This window comes from Nannospalax galili, unplaced genomic scaffold (genome assembly GCF_000622305.1).
Source record: "Nannospalax galili isolate Female #2095 unplaced genomic scaffold, S.galili_v1.0 scaffold373, whole genome shotgun sequence".
Taxonomy (NCBI): Eukaryota; Metazoa; Chordata; class Mammalia; order Rodentia; family Spalacidae; genus Nannospalax; species Nannospalax galili.
Window position 1 is genome coordinate 211,729 of NW_008332085.1, and position 10,174 is coordinate 221,902.

Here is a 10,174-nt window from a genome sequence, read left to right on the forward strand (position 1 = left end):
TGTTCTCTCTCATAAATGGATGCTATCTTTGAATCCTTAGATAGGTATATTTTAATAACAAAATCCATAAATATCAGGAAACTGGTAAAGCACCATGTAGGGAGGCTTCATGAGAGGGAGAAAATGCAATGAAATTAATGGGAAAGCAGAATAATGGAGTAGGAAGTACTAAATGGGGTGGAGAATAGCAGGGCAATGGAGGCAGTACGTGAAGGGGTAACTAACACTAAACTTTAGAAAAAGCCATATGGAAATCCACCAGTACACAAGCTTCTTAAGGCAAGTACATATACACTACACACATAGTTTAAGTTACCCTATAACAGGGGGACTTTGTCCCTGCCAGACCCATAGACTACCAAAGAAAAAGCCCAATGTCAGGAATGGACTCTGAGTTTTGAAAGTGTTGACCAGTCATAGACTTTCTAACAACACTGGCTATTGCCCCTACTGTTTGTTACCCACTGGGACTGGAGAGTAAGACCCTATTGGCTTAGACACAATGTACGTGAGCTATAGAACAAACAAAGATAAACCAAGGTGGAACTGACCTCAAAGCCTTATCTCTACTGGCTGCCTTTCACAGTTTTGGAAAAGGGCTATGCATGCTTAAGAGAGAAAAGAAATAATTAACTTTGCCCAGCTGTGAATCCTGCCAAATTCAACAACTGACTTGGCAAGATATGCCCATTTATGCAATAAGTTCATGGATGTTATGGAAGTAACCAAACACTTTCTGACGGGATCTAAGGTCAGATTCACAAGGTAGAGCCCATACCTGAAGCCCAGAAACCTGTGGCTAGATAGTCACTGGCCATAGCGGGAGAGCCCACTACTATTATTCTGCTAATCAGACATAATATTTAACCAACTCCTGACGACTTGCTGTTGCACCTATAGGTGAATGCATCTCTTAACTCTCAACAGATAAACTTTCTCTTGCAGCACATGGTGATTAACACAGAGATCTACAACTGGCCAAAATACAGAGACTAAGAGACTGCAAAGTGCTTGTCCTTGATTATGACACCTATATCAAATTTCTGCCCATAAGATTTGGAACACTTATGATTAATCTTCATCACAGGAAACCTTACATGCCTCACAGAAGTCTCTTCCTTCTGTTCTTCACTTTGATACTTTATATTTTATTTACCAAGGGGTCTTACCTTTGCTAAGTCACCAGTTGGCCAGCCCTTATATGACCATCTCAATCCCATGCTCCACTCCAGGGACACATCAACATTCTTGAGCTACCTGAAGTCCACATAAGAACCATGGAAAGATTCTTCTGACTCTGAGAACCGTACTGTTCACAGATGAGGGCATTCCTGGATATACTGTTTTGTTTTGGGGTTAGAAGGAGCTATTCTTGAGGAGTAAATTGAGTTCTTCTGGTTCTAGTTTGTCCCAGGAACTGACAGATCTTCTCTATGGCTCTTCATTTCCTAAAAAAAAGACAGGAGAGAGAAGGCATCCTGTATAAGGACAGGAAAGTACCCTATATGAGGCCAGGAAAGAGAGCAGCTGTGAGACTACAGATTAGGAGGAGGAAAGCTCAGAAATGGTTGAGCAGAAGGAGGATAAGAAGAAAGGAGACAGTGTAACTGCTTCTCTAGCATCATGTATCCTGCTCATATCATTTAAAATCCTTGCCAGAAAAACAAACCACCACACTGTACAGCATGTACACAATAGATATAGATGTGAAGTACAAGCAAGAAGCTTTGGAACGATAAACTGGATTTATGTCAGTAAAGTCCTGTAGAGACTCAGGTCTGCTGGTGGATGGCGAAATGATTGATGGCAAAGGACCCAACTCTCAGGTGGAGAAAGGTGAGTTTAATTCTAAGAGCAGTTCTTTATACCCAATGAGCAGGGTCAGCCAAGGATACAGCATGCATAATATAAATCAAGCAAAGTTCAAAGAGTTGTTTTTGTTTTCTGTTACTAACCAAATCCTTTCCCAGAGCTGTAGTCAGTGAGAAAGGAGAACCCAAGCCCATCCACTATGGTTCTTACTATCCCAAGGCAGTGACCAGGAGGTGGTGTTCCGCCAACGTCCAAACATTCTCTTGTTTTCAAGAGACAGCTGGACTCTATCTTGTCCCTGATTCAGCTTCTGCAGAACTGAGCTCCATCAAAGCCCAAAGGTTGTAACCTCACTTTTATCGACTCTTCATGTATATAAATATTGACAGGGAAGGTGGAATAGAAATGATAGAATGTGTGAAGTGCAGGAGAGCCATAAGCTTCATTAAAGGAAGCCATAAAGACATAAATTCTGTAAAGTGGCCTACAGGTCCTAAATTGGCAGCCTGGCCTTGCTCAAGCCTCATCAACTGGTCACTTCGTGGACTGAGAGAGACTATTTATGGAGCCAACCTGCCTCCATTAGAGCCATAGATAGCTCACCTGCCCTTCCTGAGAAAATAGTCTTAGGAAGAAAACCCTCAGTCACCACAAGGACACCAGACCCTGGCACCAAGTAAAGTCCCACAGCTATGTCTAACAACTTTCCTAAAAAACCTCAAGATCCTTTTCCTTAGTTGCAAATGCCTGTTTCCATGGCCTGCTTCTGCCCCTCACTGTGACTTCTAATAAAGGAACACATTCCCTGCTTGCTGCAGGTCTGGCTCTGGCTCGTATTTCTTAACTTTAGACTTCATTCCTTTTCTAGAAACATTGAGGAATGGGAGATGTCACAGCGGTGAAGCTGGCAAATATAAAAATGATGGTTGTCATTTTTAGCTCTTCATAACTCAGTAGCAGGAATTTGTCCTTCTCCCTCAATGCACATCCAGTCAGAGATGTGCTTAAGCCATGACCCATAAAGCACAGGAAAGTAGAAAGTGTAAACTATAAAGTATGAAAGCAGGCTCCTGCTCGATAATCTTCATTTTCTCCCAACTTCGGAGGCCTTAGGTAAGGAATAATGATCAAGTAAAAATAGTATGTTTATTGAGTTCAAAATGATTGCTTGAGACCCACATGTAATACATTGATTGAAATGAAGCTCATTTCCCTTCTGGTGGCTAGATTCACAGTGCAAAATCATACTACGCAATTTTCAGGGAGAAAAAGGCATTCACCTCCTTACTCACCTGTCAACACAGCATGCTGTAGTACCTACCTGCCAGGCAAGAAGTTCCCTCAGGCACAATAGTGGCATGACTGTGAGGGGAGTAACCAACCACTTTCTGACTAGATTTGAGTTTCCATCCCCAACCTCTTCAAAGGCTGGTGCCTAGGGAGTTCATAGACTTCAGCGTGGAAGCTGATACTTTTGTTTTGCTAAATGGAAATACTGTGACCATCAAATTGCCTGCCAAATATTTATATTGATTCCCACAGATTAGTGATTCAATGAGTTTTTGTCGGTGAAGAATCTTTTGGCAATGATGGAGGTTACTGCAGAATTCACAACAGTTTAAATTGCTAGGAGTGATTATTGACTACTCAGTTGTAAATAGGACATCTATATCAACACCTCTGAGGCTCAAGGAATATTCTGGAAGGAAAGAAAGAATATAAAAGCCACAGGAAGGGCACTGTCGTCTACATATGCCCTGTCCATAACACTCATGATGTCACAGCCTCTGTGATTACCTGCAGGACATGAACAAGATTGGGCCTGTCAAAATGTGGGAAAAGTTTTTTGTACAAATTTAATACTTTAATAGCCCGGTATTTGTTACGTATGTATGATTTAGGGGAATTCAAAATTGTTGCAGATATTTGTTCGGGAAAAAAATCCTCTACGAGATGGAATAAACAGTGATTTAAAAAAGCCAAAATAAAAAGTATGATCTGCAAAAAAAAAAAAATGTGGATATGGATGGAGAAAGGCCAACGAGGCCCGACCCCTCTATGAGGTGCTATTTGTAATCTATCATTGCTATGTAGAGATTAGACATTTAACATAGGCAGCTTAAACCAGTGTTCCTGGAAATAAACCATCAGTCATGCTCACATAAGGAAATCTAACTAATGGGGGGGGGAGACAGAGAGAGAGAGAGAGAACGAGAACAAAGACATTTACAAGGGAGACTGGTTGGGGAGAAGAAGGGATCAGTAGGAGTAAGAGAGACAAAATATAAGTGAAGGGAAATTGGGACAACATGGCGCTCCTGACCAGAGAACATCTGGTCCCCCAGCCCTACCCTAAGAGCATCCGGTTCTATATTGGGAACAAAGTTCCCCGTGTAGCTGTCTGCAGGCCTTTCCCTGAAGCTGCTTCCAAACCTCCCCTTGCAGCGGCCTCCTAAACCCTCTATAAGAACTCTGACTAGCTCCCTTCTGCTGGAACAGCTTTCAGTCCCACAGGAAAGTTGCTGCTCTCCTCTGTGCTAATAAACACAGTCTTGTCTGCTGAGGTCAGAGTTGTTCTCTTTCCTTGTCTCTGGTTCCTGTACTCTGCACTTCACAATCTAATAATAGGGTAAGGGGGTTCAATATGATCAAAATTACATAACTGTGAAAATGTCATAATGAAACTCATTACTGTGTATAATTAATATTTGGCAGGAACAAAAGCTAAGTTCATTGTTACATGTAACCTTACAGAAATACCATTTCCACCATGGAATGCTGTGCTATCCCGAAGGGCTGTAATGACAGGGACATGTGGTAGGGGAAGGAATCACATCAATAGAGGAAGCCAGAAGGAGAAGGAGGTTGGGCATCACCAGGCTCAGGCTTTAGAGAACTACTGTAACCCATTCTGAGAACAAGACCCTCCCGCTAGGATCCACCTCTTTAAAGTCGCACCACCTCCAATTAGCATCACCGTGAGAATCAATCCTCTAAACAGTGGATGAATTTAAACATTCAAACAGAGTTCTTGTTTCACCCCAAAGGTTCAAAGTCATTTTTTAATACAGAACGCCTTTCATTTCCTCCTGGACAGTCCCCATGTCATAACTATTCTTGCACTTGGGCGGTGCTTACTCTTCATGTCTTGGACTCCACTGTTACCTATTCTCTGAAACAACAGCTGAATCAAGTCAGACAGAGGGCTGAAGAGTTCAGCTAGGGTCAGAAGAAAAGTAAAAATGAAATTGAAGAACTTAAACCTAAAGGAAAAGTGATGCCCTAGAAACTCTATGAGAAATGCACATAGAATGTCTGGATATTAATGCATATGTATACCTAGGAGCTGCTTGGCAGAAAATGCAGTGCCAGATAGAAGAGGTCTCCCTTAGAGCGACAAGCATACCATACAGCACTCATCAAAGAAGCTTCTTTCTGCAACAGATGGAGGCTACTGCAGAGTTGCACATCTGGTCAGGCACACAGAACATATACCTGGGAGATGCCCAGTAGTAGGTGACACATCTGCAGTGGAATTTCTACAACTAAAGCTCATGGAACACAGCAGAATAAGGGGTAGAGAGAGGACTAACACACCCCTTAACTTGCACTCCTCAACTGTCACCAGCGAGGTGTCCATGTAAATCAGAGTGTGATGAACACAAGCCACAACTGGCCAAGTTTTGGAGAATAAGACTGTAGAGTGTTGGATGGGACTCCTGTATGAAATAGATGGTGGTTAGTGCAGAAACTTACAGCTGGTCGGTAGTTCAGAGATTAAGTGTCTATGGAGTGCTAAAAATGGGAAAACTACATTATGCTCTGTCCTCCCCAAATTCAGGAACCATTAAGGTGATGGGGTGGAAAGACTATAAAAGTCAGAGTCTGGGGAGGAACAGAGGAAGACAGTGTCTCCTGGACATGACGGGGCCACTGTGCTCATGAACTCACAGCAGCTGTGATTTTCTGCAGAAGACCTGCACAAAATCAAGCCATTACTCATTCTTGCATGGTGTGGGGAGATGCTTGTAAGCTGGCAACAGTAGCTGGACGTAACAGACATCTACAGAATATTCCACCTAAGCACCAAAGAATATACATTTAACTCAGCAGCCCATGGAAGTTTCTCTAAAATGGACAACATACTGGGTCACAAAATCTCAACAAATACAAAAATTGAAACAATTCCATGAATTCTACTGGATCACAATGCAATAAAGCTTAAAATCAACAGCAAAAGAAGCTCTAGTAAGCATTGAGCTCATGGAAAGTAAACAACACACTCCTGAGTGATGAATGGGTCAATTGAGAAACCCAGAAAGAAATAAAAGTATTCCTGGAACTAAATGAAAATGAAAACAACCAAGAAAACCTTTTTGACACACTTCCTAAGAGGGGAGTTTACAGCTCTAAGCAATTACATTAAAGATCAGCTCATGGTGCTGGAGAGATGGCTCAGTGGTTAAGAACACTGGCTGTTCTTGTAGAAAACCCAGGTTTGAATCCCAGCACCCACACGGCAGCTAACAACTGTCTGTAACTCCAGTTCCAGGGGATCTGACAGCTTCTTCTGTCCTCTGTGGGCATTGCACAGCATGGGTGCACTTACCTACATGCAGGCAATACAAGCATACACATAAAATAAAAATAATAAAATATTAAAAAACATCAGCTCTTATCAGTGAGGCTTCTTCATGTAACAGAGTGATTAATACAGAAGGATAAAATTGGCCAAAGTGTAGAGAATAAGAGCCTGCAGAGTGCATGTCCTTGGACAGGACTCCTATATTAAACCTCGCCCACCCAGGGTTCAGGGATCATTGTGGAAGAGGGGGTGAAAAGACTGTAAGAGCCAGGGTTGGTGCATGACCATAAGGAAAAACAGTCTTCCACTCTTTTGGGACCTTGCTCATATGAACTTACAGTACTGGTGTCAACATGCACAAGACCCATGCAAACTCAATCAGACAAAAACCCAGCATAGAACTGGGAAAATAGGCAGCAGGGACCAACCTTAGCCAAGGGACTATTGGCAGCTGATCTCTGCTACTTAAGGAAAAGTTGGTCTTCTTTAACGGAGTGATGGTAGATAAGGGTGAACAAGTTCTAGTGAATGAATTCCTCCCAAGGGATATCTGGGTACATAAACTTGACTTGGTAGGCCTTAACATATATGACAGGATGCATGAAATCCACTGGGTGGCCTATAGGGAGTTGCAGATAGGAGAGGAGGGTCTAAATATGATTAAGATGTATTGTATGACATGCACAAAAATTCGATAAAATATATATTGAAAAAAAAACACAAAAATAAATCCAGAAAGAGCACAGAATAAATGACCTAATGTTAGACTCAAGAATCTGGAAAGGCACCATGAAATCAAACTCAAGTCTAGCAGATGAGAAGAAATACCATCAGAGTAGAAATCAATGAAATAGAAACAAACAAAACTTTACAAAGAATCAATGAATCTCAAAGCTGGTTCTTTGAAAACATAAAAATGATAGCACAGGTCCCTCCATCTGCCCCTCCACGGATCTACGCCCCCCACCCAGTTCACCATGGATGATATAGCTGTGGCTGATTGCCCACACCTGCTCCCACACCTTGCAAAGCCAGTGCGAATTTGGTTCTCTCTTGCTGTCGTCCCTTCTATCGGGGGTCTCCTATGGCACCATGGAGAGATAGTGGGCATAGGCTAGAAGGACTCCTACAGGGGTGATGAGGCCCAGAGCAAGAGAGACATGCCGACCCTGAAACACCCCATCGAGCGCGGCATTGACACCCACTGGGAAGTCATGGAGAAGATCTGGGACCACACCTTAGACAATAAACTGCGTGTGGCACCCCAGCCATGTATGCAGCCATCCAGGCTGTGCCATCTTGTGTCTGGACCTGGCTGGCGGGCATCTGACAGACTACCTCAAGAAGATCCTGACCGAGCACGGCTACAGCTTCCCCACCACAGTCGAGCTGGAAATCGTATGTGGCATCAAGGAGAAGCTGTGCTATGTTGCCTTGGACTTGAAGCAAGAGATGGCCACCGCTGCGTCTTCCTCCTGGCTAGGGAAGAGCTATGAGCAGCCTAATGGCCAGGTCATCACCATTGGCAACCAGCACTTCCGCTTGCCCAGCGGCCCAGCATTCCTTCCTGGGCATGGAATCCTGTGGTATCCATCATGAACTGTGACGTTGACATCCACAAGAGCCTCTATGGAAACACAGTGTTGTCTGGTGGCACCACGACGTACCCCGGCATTGCAGATTGGGACGCAGAAGGAGATCACTGCTCTGGCTCCCAGAAAGATGATCAAGGTCCTTGCTTCTCCTGAGCGTCAGTGCTCCATGTGGGCGAGTGACTCCATCCTGACCTCACTGTCCACTTTCCAGCAAGCAGGAGTATTGTGAGTCTGGCCCCTCCGTTGTCCAGCACGAATGCTTCTAGGCAGACTGTTACTTAACTGAGTGAGCTGTTACATCCTTTCTTGATAAAACCTAACTTGTACAGAAAAAAAGAAAAAAGAAGACAACATTGACATGACTTTATTTACTAAAATTTTTTTTGAATAATAAGTATTCGTTTATTTGTTGGCTTTCATTACAAAAACCAATTATATTAGCAACAAAAAAGTGTTTTCTGAATTGGCATTGGAGGCAGTTACTTCCCAAAATGTTAAGTAAAACGGTGTACAACATCAGTATTAAAATGTTAAATTTCATGTTGTCTTTACCGCTTTGATCCTCTGAACAGCTAATTGAGCAAACTAAGGTAAAAGATTACATTTGTTTATTTTATCTTTAGGAATGGAAGGGTCTAATTATTTAAACAGTTTTATTATAAAACTAAACTTTGGAGGGGTTATTTAAAGTTTACTTATTCATTTAAAAAACATTTTATTTATTCTTATTTTATGTGTGAGTGTATTGCCTGCGTATATGTGAGTGCACCCATGTCGTGCAATGCCGTGGACATCAGAAGAGGGCTTCGGATTCCCCTGGAACTTGAGTTAAGGATGATTGGTAGCCACCATGTGGGTGCTGGGAATCGAACTTGGGTCCTCTGTAAGAGCAGTCAGTGCTCTTAACTGCTGAGCCATCTCTCTCGCCCCTAAACAGTTTTATTATAAAACTAAACTTTTTTGAAAAAATTTTTTTTCTCTTTAATTTTTTTTTCTCTCTTTAAATCAGTAGTCTAACAAGGATTAGAAAAGATAAAACTCTGTTCAGTGTCCAACAAAGTAGAAAGGGTGGAAACAAAAAGTAAGGATTTAATTTGGCAAAATATAATACAATGCCTTCTGTTATACTCTAATGAATAGTTTCCCAAGTACGTCCTTCCCAAACCTGGTTATTACTTCTTCTTTGTGAGCTGCCGGTTTACTTCCTGAAGCAACTGCTGAGGATTAGAAAAGACAAAAGTCTGTTCAGTGTCTGACAAAGTAGAAAGGGTGAGAACATAAATAAGGCTTTAATTTGGCAATATATAATACAATGTCTTTTGTTATCTTTTAAAAAATATTTTATTATTTTTATTTTATGTGTATGCTTTTATTTTTTGTGTATATGACATAACATTTATTGACTTACATAAATTAAACCATCCATGCATCTCTGGAATAAAGCAAGTTTGATTATGGTGGATTATCTTTTTCATATGTGTCTGCATGCAATTTGGGAGTATTTTGTTGAGATTTTTGGCATCTATATTCATTAGGGATATGGGCCCACAGCTTTTGTTTTTTATTGTGTCTTTTCCTGGTTTGGGAACTAGACTAATGCTAGTGTTATAAGAAAAGTTCATGAATATTTCCTGTTTCTATCTTTTTGAATAATTCAAATATAATTGGTTGTAGGTATTTTTGAAGATCTGGTAAAATTCTATTGTGAATCCAGTGTTATCAAAGGAAGGAAATAGGAAAAAGGGGGTTCTTTTTCTAAATTTTTTTATTGAATTTTTGCTCATTTCATACAATGCTCTTGATCAAATTTAGAGCTTCACCCCATCTATGTCCCTCACTGCTCCTATCACCTAACCTCATGCACTCTGTCATATATGTTAAGACCTATCCATTCAAGCATTTATACCCATATGTCGTTTGGTGCAAGTTCATTCACTGGAGTCTGGTCAGCCTATCTCGAGATCTTAAAGAAGCTCTACTCTCCCTCACCCAGCAGTAATCAGTTGCCACCAATGTATGTATAGCTGAAGGCTATATATAACAAAAACCAGTGCCAGGAAGGAGAAACCTCACTTCAAGTTTTTGGCCGGAATGGTCCAAGAGACTCCCAAAATAGGATAGGCTATTGCCAAAGCCATTGATTGTAACCTAGAATTTGAAGGTAAGACCCTATTGCTGAAGA

At 41.6% G+C, this 10,174-nt stretch overlaps 1 pseudogene; it reads left to right on the forward strand.

The window, feature by feature from the left end:
• Positions 1 to 1,796: 1,796 nt before the first annotated feature.
• Positions 1,797 to 8,258, forward strand: LOC103729185 (annotated as a pseudogene).
• Positions 8,259 to 10,174: the final 1,916 nt, after the last annotated feature.